Source organism: Haliotis asinina, chromosome 1 (genome assembly GCF_037392515.1).
Source record: "Haliotis asinina isolate JCU_RB_2024 chromosome 1, JCU_Hal_asi_v2, whole genome shotgun sequence".
Lineage (NCBI taxonomy): Eukaryota > Metazoa > Mollusca > Gastropoda > Lepetellida > Haliotidae > Haliotis > Haliotis asinina.
In genome coordinates, this window is record NC_090280.1 from 72,485,721 (window position 1) to 72,501,448 (window position 15,728).

Here is a 15,728-nt window from a genome sequence, read left to right on the forward strand (position 1 = left end):
ATCAAGAAAGTGACGAGTTTTCCAAGATTTACACTGAGGCCAGACTTGGTACCTCCTGATTTATTACAGAACTTATTTATCAGAATCTTGGAATTCTTGATGAGGAATGTATTGATTTAAACATGGGGTAAAGAAGTATCAAAACATATTATCTAGCCTCATGTAAGAATGCCGAGTTTTGATTGGTCCATGTGACTCTGATAAAATACCATGTACATCCATCACGATCCGCGCGCAGGAGTATAAAAGTCGAGTACTCCCGCTACGAAAGTCATATCACCCCGCTACGACTCGGTGATGACATGAAGTGAGAAAAGCGTGCATCGACAATCCTTTAGTAACGTGCGGTGCATTGAGGTCAAACAATCAGCTGGTGTCAACATGGCAGCAAGTCAATTTGATGCGTGTTGTTTTGTTTTGATTTAGTGAAAACATTGAGCTAGGTAAATGCATTATCACATTGTGTCTCGGGAAAAATGGGGTTTTATCAGTCCCTTATAAGGTTGTATTCCCTTACTCGGGACTGATAAAACCCTGTATTTCCCTCGACACGATGTGATAACTTATATGGTCAGTGAATTGTAAACTCAATAGTCCATCGAGACTAAATGTCTGAAATTGACATTCAGAGAATATCTTAGTATCAGTGACATATCTTTGATTTTCTGAAGAAATCTTTTTTTTTTAAATAATAATCTGAGATAAAAAGATGTTGTGTAGGAACAGAAACATAATACATAAACATAAACATAAATACAATACATAAACAAAATCTTTAACTCATCGCTACAGGCAACTGATAAAAGACCCAACCCATTCAGACAGAAGTAAACATACACTAAATACTTAGACCTATGAAACATTACTCTACAATACTTTCACAAAAATAACAAGCCTCATGAAGGGTAGAATAGGCCTTCAGAAACCCATGCTTACAATATATGGTGACTATGCTTGTTGTAGGAGACAACTAACAGGATTGAGTGATCACATGCTGACTGATTGGCACATGTCACCATTTTCCAGTTACACAGATTGAAGCTCATGCTGTTGATCACTGGACTGTCTTGTCCAGACTCGATTGTTCAAATACATACAGCTGGAATATTGCTGAGAGCGGTGTAAAACTAAACTCACTCACTCACTCAAAAATAACAATCATGTAACAATCACAAAAAAACACTCATTGTATCTGATTATACATTTCTTCTTAAACAACACACCCCAAAATAGATTATGAACATAATAATTCTGATCTTATTACCCTCAGTGGAGAAATTTCTTTAGGGGATCATTCAGCAAAATAGATTTAAAGGTCACATGCAACGTATAACATAACTTAGTAGATTCCGATACCTTTCAGTATGTACTTACCGAAACAAATCATCAAGAAATGCAAATCCAGCCTATAGAGTGGAACAAGAGTCATCAGAAAATGACATAACCCCCCTTCACATATTTGAAAGGACAAATAATCTGAGAGTTACTCATTGTTTTTTTAGACTAAGTTTGAATTGTTTCCATGGAATTCATGAAAATTATAAATGCCATATATCTGTAACCAGCAAAGTCACCATTTCAAGATGTCTCATATATCTGCCAAGATCTGTTGAAAGATATGAAATGGTTTGAGAGTTGTGCTCTGGGAATGAAGCCCATCCCTCATTTTGAGACTAAGTCCAAAATGTTTCCATGGAAACCAAGAAAATAATACATCACAAAAACTGTTAAAAACCAAAAGGCACCACTTTAGGGTCCGCCACACATATCTACACAGTTTACTAACAGATATTAAGAAGTTTTTGAGTTTTTGAGTCCTGCTCTTGAAACGAAACACACCTCTCACTTTTCAGACTAGGTCCAAAACGTTTCCATGGAAACCGAGAAAATAATAAATCACAAAAACCTGTACATAGCAAAAGGCACAACTTTAGGTTCTGATTGATATATCTACCCAGTTTGGCAGAAAAATATTGAACGTTTTTTGAGTTCTGCTCCGGAAACAAAGCCCACCCCACCATAAGACCAAAATGTTCCATGGAAAAACAAAAAGAATATAAATGCCAAAATTCTGTAAATAGCAAAAGGCACAACTATATCCTGAGATTACTATATCTATCAAGTTTGGTCTAAAAATATTGAACGGTTTCTGAGTTGTGCTCTGGAAACAAAATGATAACAAACAGATGGACGGACAGACGAGGCGTCGACTATATCCCCCTGCATTACATGCCGGGGGGATAAAAAAGAAAAAGCGCACTGAAAAAAAAGTTTGCGAAATCAGAGTTCAAACGATTCACCAATTTTGAACCAGAGCTGGGGAAAATAGTGGTTTCAACAGCTATGCTGCGCTGAGCTCATGGCGCATGAGCAGTGAATATGTTCGAGGAGCTTCAAACAGTATGCCTGCCCGGAGAATGAGGTCGTGAGCAATAGTCTAATCTTGGTTGTATACACAAACAAGTAAATAATCTACTCATTACATAAAAAAAACCATGTTGACTGTGATAAGCAGTAAGCAGACTTTGTCACAAAGAAAACTCAATGTTTGGTTTATGAACACTTGTATGTCTGCCTGCCTGTCTGCTAATGACATTATGCAATGCACAACTGCAATCACTGACCACATCCAGTTTGAAATTAACACATATCGGGCTTAGACAAAGACCCAGCTAAGCGTATCAGCAAATGAACCAGTGGCCAATGAAAAGGCTTCGTTACACTTGATTGCACACATACTGGCTCTGATTGGGTTCAGTATTGAGGCTGCTTCATTTCGACGGAGGTAAACTCAAGTACAACATATTGCACTTTTGATTTGTGGGTATATGGTTACAATTGTGTTTATTTGGTCTTTTTCTTAATCAGCAAAAAAAATTACATATCATGAATAAGTGATAACCGCGTTTTAATTATGTTTGCTTTTTTTGTTGCATGTGACCTTTAAAGAGCAAGCCATGACTACACTAAAACATATTTTCCAATCCCATACAATACCTCTCTGCAACCTGCAGGAAGATCTCACAACACCTCCATGGCAAGCTGTGACAGAACTTTCTGTCTGTTTAGCCAATCATCTTAGCAGACTTCTTAATTCTCTGTACAAGTGTGTATAAGACAAGCTCATATGATTTCAACCACTGTTGTAGGTAAGTGATTGATAGAGTTTAGTTTTATGCTGCTTTTAGCAATATTAAAGCAGTATTATGGCAAGGGACACTAGAAATAAGCGTCACACTTTGTGCCCAAGTGTGAATCAAACCCAGGTCTTCCACATAACGAACAAACGTCATAACCACTAGGCTACCCCACAGCCTCTCAATTAGTGTGACACGTAGACTAATGCAGTACAAAATAACCTCTCAATGCCCATAATGACAAAAATTAATATGACAAGCAACTGAAACAAATAGCGAAACTGATACCAATCATCATTTATTAAAGGTCACATGCAACGTAAACCACAACTTTGCAGATTCTGGTACCTTTTGGTATGCACTTACCGAAACAAATCATAAAAAATGCCAATTCAAAGTATAAAGTTGAAAAAAAAACGCGATGAAGTTCAAACGTTTCACTAAATTCCCCCCAGCGCTGTGGGGGGGGAAACTGATTTCAACAGCTTTGCTGCACTGCGCTGCATCCATAACGCATGTGCAGTGAATAGGTTCGCGGAGCTTGAAACAGTATGCATGCCCAGCGTCTGAGGTCGTGAGCAGTAGTCTAATCTTAGTTGTGTACACAAACAAGTAAATAATCTACTCGTTACGTTAAAAAACTTGATGATTGTGGTAAGAAGTCTCTGTCACAGAGAAAGCTCAGTGTCTGGTTTATTCACACCTATATGTCTGTCTGCCTGTCTGCTAAAGACAACATGCAATACATAGCTTCAATCATTGACCATGTGTAATTTGAACTTAACACCTATACGACATAAAGAAAGTGAGTTTATTTATGACTCGTGCAACCGAGTACCATGTCTGCCACATTATGTAATTAGGCACGTGTGATACACATGACATGTTTTTATGTCTGTGGGTTGCAAACAAACAAGGGATGACAAACAAGGGATGACTGGATTTGACGGAAACTGGTGCAAACTCTTGTCAGTTTCAAGTTCTGCTTTGTACTTGGACGAATGACAGATTCCAGCCACACAGTAGTTTACCATCTCTACTGACATGATTTTTGACTGGATTCAGAGAACATGTATTTTCCAAACCCAACATCTCTATATACATTCTTCATGGATAACGACTTCTTTTAGTGTATATGATTTTGTTTCACAACAGTATATGAATCCATACTGAAACGATGCATCAAGTACACAAAAAGAAGTTGTTATCCATAAAGAATCTTACTTTCTTGTGACTGGCTATACTTCTAAAATGCGAATCAAACACAGATCACCTTTCTGTACACACAATGAACCCTCAGCATATCAGCAAATGAAACAGCCAATCGGAAGTCGTCGTTACACTTGAGTGCAAATCCACCCGCTATAAATGCGTTCGGTCTCCCGAGGGCTTCGTTTTGGGGGAAGTAAGCCCAAGTACAAAATGTTGCACTTTTGAATCGCGATTGTATGCTTATAATTTTGTTTATTTGTTTTTTTTAAAGCAGCAATGTATACTATATGTCATGAATAAGTGATAAATGTGTTTTAATTATGTTTGATTTTTTGGTTGCATGTGACCTTTAATTTTAATATCTAATGCAATCAAAATTTGAAAATGTACAATACAAACCAAGACTCATGTGAAAACATGGAAATGTTTTCAAGAATACTTAGACAATCATATAGAACACACCAGATATATCTTCATCATATATCCCAATTTTCAGGCAAGTGAAGGAAACAAGAACCACTTCCCTGTGTGAAAAGCCAACATCCTGCACTTTAAATATTTATACACAAGAAAAACTCCTAAACACACATCTCAGCTGCCTCCAAAGCCTATTGGCGCATGCCATTAAACCCTCGTCAGGGAACGTGCACTTTTTAGAACAACTTGTATTTTAGTTGGCTTGGACACATCCCTTTGAAGTCATTCAGTTGTTATGTACCCTATGACACAGAAAGGTCACCATGACCCAACATATACCTAGTCCAAGTCATGGTGGAAATAATCATTATTGCCAGCAAGACAGATGGGCCCCGTCTTGAAACAAAGACAGTGATTGAAGCTAAGTGGGTCCATGTCTGCTATTGTGTTCTGTTATCTAAAGCCCTCCATTACAGTAGGTTCATGACACATATCCAATGACTTACAGGCGAAATTCTAAAATTATGAAACTCAATTTTACACTGGGGAAAAGACAATAGCAGCATAAAATCAGGTGAAGCTGTTACCATGGCAATGATGTGCATCACGAAAGCAAGCATGTGACTTGTACTTAATATAGAAATGATCACACTACACTTCCACTGTCAAGAAACCATGTTTCACGACAGGGACCTGATAAACAGTAGTTCATATCCACCTATCTTCAGAAAATAATTCATTTATATTATAATGACAATGTCTGTGAATTATCTGTACATACAAAGTTCTGTTCGTATGTTTCTAGTGTTTCAGCCATCAAATTCCATTTTTTGTCACCTGTATCATGTAGAAACATCCTGAAAATTGTGATAATATACATACTCAACCCACAGTAGACTCATCTACAATAAACAATAATCACTGGCTTGCTGTCAGTAATATCACTGTTTTGACACTGAGGTCCAAAATACAAACATTTTGGGGGATCATGTCTGCTAATAGTGACCTTGCGATTAGCATCAAAATTTGAATCATTGTTACAGGTACACAAACATCAAGAAAGTGACTTCAAGAAATAAGTGTAATGAGAATGAGGGGGACTACTTTGGCCTTAGCTCATCTGTCTGCTAGCATCTACATTTTCAGAGGCCTCAACTACACTAAACTCAGATTGGTCCTTAACAATCTTCAATCAATAATCTGTTTTTACAGGTAGTTTCAATACTTTGGTGAGTTAATTTTGTAGATTTGTGGACCAATATTTTAGATTTGTCACCCAAAAGTATTGTATTTGAAATCGTACATTCACTTTCACACTGTTTACTCAATATTCAATTGAATATCATATACCTGTTTGTGTTTCATATTGCTCGTGTAAAGGGAACACCCAAGCCATTTATCTCAGTAATTTCTGAATCATAACACCATGTATAGGCACATATACAGGGTTTCAGTTGTTTCAGTTTCAAGGACACAATAACTGATTCTTACCTACAGCCTCAAAGATATTTTTTCATTCAGGTGATGATATGGAATGTTACTTCCAAATTTACCCAAATCATTAAAATGTCTTTGTGATATGAACTTTGTCTCTAGGAACTAAGCCATGAAACTTGGAAAGGGAAGTACTGTACACCATGGTTGTTACAATTCCCTCTTACATTTGGTAAACTGAGCTACAGTGGAAGCAGACACTCAGAGGGACTGAAGAAATAACCTGGTTTAGACAATGTGCCAGATTTTAGAGCTCATGACAAACGTACAAGTCATGGATGGGACTGAGATTTTATGCCACTGCTGACAACTTGCCGGTTTTGACAGCTTCTTCAAGAACTTAACTCGCTTTTTGCTATCCCAAAAATGTAATATTTGGGTTTAGGGGTTTTATTTAAACAAGTATTTTTAGTCAACTTGGACATTATTCATCAAAAAGGAATACATCCATACGAGTCAGAACAATAATCCAGTCTCATCAACCTGCCTGTGACATGGTCACAGATCATAGATTACACTGCCAATGCAGTCACAACCAGTCCAAGAATCTGATTTCATGAAAACAATACAACTGTTACCCAACATACATGACATTTATTTAATTTGCTCTGAGGATAGTGTTCCAGACCAATTGTATGCTTAAAAGATTTTGGGAAACACTGAGTTTCACTGTGACACTGAAGATCCTGCAACACATAAAGACAGCAGAGTAACTGGCACTAGTCAACTGAATTAATGGAAATGTTTTAACAATCTCGATTGACATAATTTCTCTGAGAAATGTTCTATAAACGAAAATGCAAAACAATTTACCTTTTGTTTTGTGACTCCAATATGTGTTTCTTCTTTAAGACTGTCATCGCCCTAACCTCCCAAACCTGCATATAACAGAACACAAACATTGTTATTTTGTCAAACTGTCAGCCACAATGTCATCAATAATCAGCACAAGGGAGGTGACAGGTGGGGCTTTCAGGGTTCTTATATCTAACACAAAACTAATGTTATACAACCCATCCTATCAGCCTTAACAGCTCTACCAGGTAGGAAGATAGGGTAGCCTGGGGGTTAAACCATTGCTCATCAAAGTGAAGATCCAGGTTCGATTGCCCACATCTGTACAATGTGAGAAGCCCATTCTGATGTCTCCTGCCATGATACTGTTGTAATATTTGCTGAAAGTGGTGTAAACTTTAACTCACTCACTGACCTGACTGGGTAAGACAAAAATCATCCTACATCAGGACATCAATGTTGCCATAATCTTTAAATGTTCATGTGGTATGATACAAGTTAATTAATATCAAATGTATATTAAAAATTTACTTTTAAACATCTAATGGTTGAGCCAAGTTCAAATATGGCATTAATATACTTAAATGCATGTCTCAATTTGCACTTTTCATCTCTACACGTACTGACTGATTATATTTTTTTATTAAATAATAAATCAGTATTTCTGTCCACATGATGAAAACACAATCACAGGCAGCCCTACCAGGTACCTATCACACCTGTCTCAACCATCTCTATGGCCTTCGTTGCCTTGCACAGAGACACGGACATCTGCACTCCAGGAGCTATGTAGCAATGTGTCATCCTTCATGGGCAGACAATACAAATGATTTATCGATATCACAGGGCACTGTGACATAATTCAGCTGGTTTCCCAAACTTCAACTACAGCACTGAAATGCATTTCTAACCCTCATGTGCAATATCAATCAATCATGTGTAATTCCATTCAGCAAATTCAACATTGCAAATTTAATCAACTCCTCTAAAATATGCTAATGGCACACACCTCAAAGCTTAATGGACATCAAACTGAAATTGATTTTTCCGCAAAAATTGGGTTCACCTTTTCAGCGACAAACTCCCTGATGTGTCATTAGCAATGACTCATAGATAGATCTCACAACACCTAGCATGGAAGAAAGAGTATGTGTGCGCCATGACACCATACTCTAAGAAACGGTATTCCTTCGAACAAGTCGTCAAGTGCTCTGTGACTCAATCATTCACGTGAATCATTCCACAAAAATTCACACTTGTATATTCCCCCTGGTATTATTCATGAACTATTGAATCATGGTAAATGTACAACAGTCAATGAATGGTTTATTACTTTCACTAAGTGTTCAGCAATTGACACACTATGCTTGTACCATTATTTAACCATTGACATGGAGGTTGTGTAGCCGTAGACAAATTTCTTAACCTCACTGTGGCTCACCCAGGTGCTGTTAAAATGGGAAAGACGTGAATTGTACTGCTAACTACTGTACAGCTACATAGCTCAGGGTTTCATTAATAGGGAATATGATTTCATGACTTGAACAGTCTCATGATGCAGCTTGAAGTCTCAAGAAATAGTGTAAAATGTGTTACACATAAGATTTCCTATAAAGACCTTAGACCAAGACTTACAGACTTAAGTGAGTTAAAGAGATGATCATACTATGACTTTCACTGGTTGGTTGGGTTGTTGTTTGACACTGCACTCAGGAATATTCCAGCTATATTACAGCAGTCTGTAAATAACGATTTTGAACCAGATAATCCCTTGATCAACAGCATGAGCGTCGATCTATGCAATATGATGACATGTGTCAATGTCAAGCAGCCTGATGATCCTATCCTTATGACAAGCATAGGTTGCAAAAGATCAATTCTAACCCAGATCTTCATGACTGATCATACTGGTGATTTGGGTATGGTATTAATATCCTGCAATAGGGAAAACCATTGTATTAGCCTTGGACGTAAGTGTTGTGTGTCACTATTATTATGTGTAATGTTCCACTGAATGTAAGTGTTAGTCACTGTTATGTAATATATCACACTACATAGGTTCCATTTAATGTAATATTTGCATGACTAATACTGATACTGTAGTTTACTTGATTCAAAGTCTTGAGTGATAAACAGCTGTATATAGACTTTGCCGAGAGCAGCCATGTGTGATATATATATGATATATTAATTCCACTGAATGATAATCTTGTGCAATACATCATGATTACATAAATATTATATAATGATCCCATTAAAATTAAGCTGTGTCATGAGGCATGTAAGTTTCCAAACATAAATTGGTATTGTTGCCTACTTTGTGTAGCTAGGGATTTTAAAAAGGTTTTCAAAATCAGCAGGAAAATCAACAAAGAACTGGATTGATTTTGAGCAGATGAAACAAATATTGCATGATTTTTACCTCCTTGACATTACTTGAACCCTCTTGTGATTCATACTTGGCAACTCATGTTCTATACAGACCTTAAAACCAATTACAAACTTCCCAATAACTTCAGCTACCAGACCTTCAAATTATCTTGCAAACAGGATTTAGATACAGACTTCATCATCTATGTCTATTTAATTACTTGAGGAGCAATAAGAAAAAATGAGGGTATGAGTGTTTTGTTTGTGAAAGGTATAAGGAAACTCAAGACATTCACACCAGAGCAATAACAGATCACATCTAATTCCAGTAGCAATGACTTGTACAGCCATATCCAAGTCTCCTAATAGCATCTGGAATAAATATGACAGCTATGCCAGGTGTGGGTTCCTGGGGATTGTCTCAAAGAAATATTCATCCAATATTTCTCTGCCACATACTTCAATGACAGTCTTTAATATGAATATCTCTTCAATCGTCTTACTGCACATGATGCAAATATTTAGTTGCCAATATTCAGTAGCAAGTACACATTATTTGACCCTGGTCCTGGTAGGCTAGATGAGAAGGCAACAGATGTGATTGACAGACTTGCAATATACAATCAGCCAAACACCTCAACAGACCAAACAGTATGATCACAAGGATTATCTACATACATTCAGCAAAAGCATCTATCTGTTTTTAAGACAAACCATGACACAGACATACGTGCTTGAATGCAGGTACATTGCACTAATATGGTTCCAGGGAATACTAATGGCTCCTAGTTTCAAAACAAACAGAAAATACAGTTGTTTCTCATCTCGTAACACAGAATACAAGTGTATTATGTGCGCAAAGGTATATTGTGCACCTTCATCCATTAGACAACATGCAACATCATGTCTGTGAGAATGTGGTTATACGTTTATGCATGGGACATGTAATCATAGTAAAATAGATTACTATTAAATGATGGCAGTCAGTCTAATAAGCCAGAATTCTGTTGTAAAATGTATGGATAAAAGTGTGCGAATCTCATCCATCCAATAACCCAGCCGCCCACCCTCTTCCCTTGCCAAAATATACAGGATAAGTTAGAGAAATAAAATTTCAAACCACGCAAAGAATTTCAAAAGAAGGAAAACCATTTTACTGTATGACTTTGATGCGTACAAAGATCCCCTGGAAGCCCATCTGAAGTAGCTGCCTCATCAGTGAAATCAGCCCCTGCTGACACATACCCTGGCAGACAGACTGATCCATCTCCTACAGCTTCTGACACCCTCACAAAACATCTGTACAACCAAACAGCATGATCACATTCTCAGCCAGATGCTCCAGATCAAGACCATGGCACGAAAATAGTTATTCACAATGTTGTAAAAAGGTCTGAAACTAAAAAGGCCCTAATGCAGTCAGAAATTAATTTGTAATCTAACTGGTCCACAAAACATGATCTGTGAAAGATCTGATAAGTTACGAAAGTGTTATACATCATAGGGGAATGTCATTAATCCAAGACGAGTGGTGATGTAGAAGCAGTCAGAGTGTCATCCAAAAAATCAGTTCTTGTTGAACATTAGTGGAATAGTGTTTGGAATTACTTTAGTCATGTCCCAGCAAGTCAGTTAAATGTATGGGAAAAGCCAAACTGACGTACTGACATAAACATATAACACTTCGGTTTAGTGTTGAAAGATTAAAAACAAATATCTTTAGCCTAATACGGAGTGAAGATAATTACATAATGCATAAAAATTTATGAGCTCCCAATCCTCCAAATGGGGGTCCAAGAAAAGTGAACAATTGAAGTCACTATTTAACCAAACAACTTACATTTGGGTAACGTCAAGGAGCGGGGACCATTGGCTATTAGTAGTTTTCCTTACACTACTGATTGTTTTTTTCTAAATAACTGCTTGTAAATTTTTGTTTTTTTCTAAATAACTGCTTGTAAATACTAATGTAACGTGTAAGGTGGTACCAAACAAAGACAAATCGTCCAACCAGCAGCAGACTGACACCTCTATAATGCTTTCAAAAACATCCACACATCTGCATGCACATGCACACACACTATCCCAAATTATATCAACTCCAATGCCTGCCCCTTTATTACATTAGTTTCCTTCTTACAGACAAGTCTACATGCACAGTGTCCCTTCAGCAACATATGTACAGACCCTGAATGGCTTCATTCCAATAGAAAACATGCATTTCAATAGTCAACCAATAAGTTCAGTTTTCACGGGGTAAGGAACAAGTCCACAGATCCTGGTGTAACTTTAAGAGCTTTATTTGCCAGTTTTAGTAATTCTGATCTTTTCAACTTTGAAAGTAAAAGCAGAAATAATTGTCAATCACTGCTGCCGGAGCCTGCCATCCCTGAACCAGCTTACTGGCATACTGTCATAACAGCAAGTGTTTACAGGCACCACGAGGACATACCAGAGACCTACAGAGTCTTAACCTGAGGAATCCAGGCTTGCTGAGGTTTTCTTTTCCAAAGCTTTAACCATCAACAGTAGGTAAACTGTGACAAAGATGCAAGTCATGCCTATGCAGGTTGTGTGAGCATGGTGAGAGTGGAAAGGAGTGGGGAGATTATATTTAGACATTTCAGCCTGTCAAGTAAGTTTAAACATAACTCAAGTGAACTTTAATGCCAAAGGCCATTCTGAAACTGGAGACAACTATTTTTGTCCTTAGACTACATTAAATTGAAATGTCAAGTCAGTTTTGGTGAATTATGCGACTGAGACTTTCAAAACTAACAAGAGAGCTGCATCATGGAGTCATTTTGGCTGAACCAAAAGACAGAAACATTTTTTTTTTTTATAGGGGATGGGTGGTCTTTACAAAGTGGAATGCAGCTATAAGGATACTACAGATGTTATATTCTTCCAATGGAAAACCCTGAAGATGGAAGATGGTACATTACTCTGACTCATACTTTCACACTATCAGAAACTTTAACTTTGAACAGTACACAAACAATATTGATACTGATATCTTTTCACATGAACCAAAACAATTCTATTTGAACAGAATGACACAAAAATAACCTTGATCTGTGACTATGGCTGATAACATGGACTTAAGATCTTAATATAGACCACCTCAAATTACCATCTGCATTGTTCTAGAGACTGTGACCTTGTCCTCATTACATGATTACCCTGATTGTGAACATGTTGGCTGATATGGCCCCAGAATCCAACAACAAAGACCTTAACCCCCAACTGAGCATTATGAAAGTTAACACAAACCAACAAGAATGACATCACATTTTTCACACCTACACCAAGTAAACAAAGGAAGGTACATTTGCCATTAATCCTGCTTTGTATAATCATGGAAACCTTTAACCTAATTACGGTACGCCAGCTTGAAACTGTAACTCTGCATTTCCAATTAAACTGCCTCCAGTAAACATTGTATTGACCAAAGGCCTACAAGGTTAATACTGAGCATTCACCTTGACATTGGATCTGTTGCAGAGACATGGCCTGAAGGCATCTCCCAGTAGATTTATCAGAACTGCATAATCATGGCTGTCACATTCCCTAAAGCTGATTATGATCATAAATGAAGCTAAGGCTGAAAATAAGGCTGTCACGTAAAGATATTATTCTAATGCTTCTGATTACATTGAATTTTGATCGTAACAAATAATCCCATTTAATAAGGAGCCCCAATGAGATGAGAGATTCAGAACCTCAGGAATTCCAGACTTGATTCACTTTGGCCATTAGCATTGCAGGAAGGTGTAGGCAGTAGGGAAATTAATGTAGTTCAGGAACTGTAGGACAGACTAATTCAAAGGCTACACTTTGTTGCCATAACCATTCAAGAAAGGTTTGTCAACCATTACTGACAGAGATGTCATTATAAAATATACATGTAAAGCATTTCCCTGATATTTTCGCTATTGAAACTGAACATGTCTTAGTTCATTTTCCTAATTACCCTGAATTCGACCAACTCTGGACATAAGATAGCAATTAAACAATATGTGAGTTGAAATGACTGTTACATTATGAACGCAGAAGGTCATGGTTGTCATACATGTGTACACTCCTGGAGCAGCAAAGTACAACTTCAGACTGGAGATTGTGGAGTGTGAAAAGCACTCAGGGGATCATCTCTCTTTGAAACAGGATACATTTTACTGTTCAGCTCAATTATGAAACTTTCTGGAAGTCAGCCATTAAATCTGACTGCTTGCCAACAGGGCATTACCTGAGAATGCAGGGGTGTTATACAAGCAGGATATTGTTGATAGTAATGTTTCTGTCCCTTAATGTGGATTCTAGCGAAGATTATTTGAAATATGAACCTTTTTTCACTCTCATGTATGCTGATTTAAGATGGATGTATGCCAGTATTAACTGACACATAAGTGAAGAATATCTGACATTGTAAAAACTATCTAAATTACATGCACACAAAAGCACAGAAATGTCAACTGATACCAGCAAATAGACTAACCACTAGTCTCTGAAATGTACATATTTTACAGAAAAAAGCTCATATTAAACAAATAAAATGTAATGAAAAGGAGTCCTGAGACTTTCTTCATTTTCACACAGATGACATTTGATGTGTGCCCAACCAATGTTGCTCGCAGTGCATAATCCTTACAGTGAAATCCATTTTCAACTTACAGTGTGAATTGTAACACCTTGCAACAACTGGTAAATATATTCTGCTCCTTCCCACACATATGAGACTCTGACGATGACCAAGACAAAATGTGCAATATGTCTAATATGTATCATACACACCATTTCACAGACTGTCTTAAATGAGTGAGCATGGTTGTATACCTCTTTTAGCAATATTCCGTCAAAATCACGGTGGGGAACAACAGAAATGGGCTTCACACATTGTACCCATGTGGCTGCTGAGACTACCTGGAATAGGAGACTTTAACAAACATACCAATAATCAGTTTAATGCGAAGTCCATCATTAAGTTTGACTGTAATAAAATAGAGTGAACATCAGACATTCCCAAAATGACAAACTAACACCTGATGAAGAGATATTCAGCTTTTGTCACCAAGAGCAAACATGATGTATGGTACACTCTCATGTAATGATATTCTGTACATGTCGCAGTACTCCAGTTCATTGTGTCAACCTGACCAACCACATGAGACATAAGGTATGACTACGAGGTTTAACTATAACATGCATCAGTCATCAGGATTGTCAATAGTCGACAAGAGCCCCTCACCTTCCCTTTAGTCTGTACATCTGTGTAATACCACATACATATTTCCTCTATAAATAAGCATGGATCTCTTGTAACTCTTGTAAGTGCTTACTCCCTTACACATGCTATGAGCACTTGCCCTGATATATGTACCTACTTCAGATATTGCTGCAGTGTAATAAGTACCGTATTCACTGAGTATAGTGTTCACATATTTCCTAAAACAAAGCCGGGAAGAGGAGGAATGTGCTTATACAAACGTTCAGACATTAAAATATTACACTAGAAATATCTAGTCAACAAATCCGAAATTAAATATACAATTAAGGCCTGTAATTTCAATGTCTGGTTATAAATAGTGTCTGTAACTACAGGCTTCCGATTAGAAATGTCTGTTTTTTTAAGTATTCAGCTCCTCAGGTAACACATTTTTCAGTGCTGGTACCTTCTTCAAAACAAGAGTCATATTTATGAAAGTGTACTTTTATTAGTTTTAAGGCACTGGTATATTACTTTAAGATATTGTCCTTTTAAAATGCTGGTATCATATTTTAGAACTGTGTCCTTTTAAAGAACTGGTATCATATTTTAAGAAAGTGTTAATTAAAGTGCTCTTATAATATCTTAAGAATGTGTCCCTTTTCAGTGCAGGTAGCCTCTATTAAGCCAAAGTCCAACCTTCCACTAAGATCAGTATCTTCAATAAATACCAGATACATCAGATATAACTAATTTCTCCCTGGGGTATACTGTAGGAGTCAACAAATAATAGGTATTCAACACTTCCTTGAAACATTACCTTCAAACAAGCAAGGAGTCTCCACTGACCTCTACAATGGGAACACACTGAGACAACTACTACCACAGGACTTATTAGAGGAAATGCAGTATACTTCCTTCCTTCATTAAGCTAAGCCACAGCTAACACATAGGGAAATATCCAAAGAGAATCAGGGCATTACTCCGTCTTATGTTGTACAATAATCTCTTCCAGTCAGTTGGTAAACAACACTGCCAATTGGATTGCTTCCAGGTTTTGGGTGGAGAATGCACATCCTTCTAGTTCAACTGCAAGCTAT

The 15,728-nt window shown here is 37.2% G+C and overlaps 1 protein-coding gene across 7 annotated transcripts in view; it reads right to left on the reverse strand.

The window, feature by feature from the left end:
• The window catches only part of LOC137296770 (CAP-Gly domain-containing linker protein 1-like), a 95,722-nt gene that overhangs the window by 69,046 nt on the left and 10,948 nt on the right, over nucleotides 1-15,728 (reverse strand). For all 7 annotated transcript variants that reach the window (XM_067828629.1, XM_067828620.1, XM_067828643.1 and 4 more), the window contains exon 2: nucleotides 7,074-7,138. The gene's annotated coding sequence lies outside the window, so the exon portion shown is untranslated. The remainder of the gene's footprint in view (nucleotides 1-7,073; nucleotides 7,139-15,728) is intronic.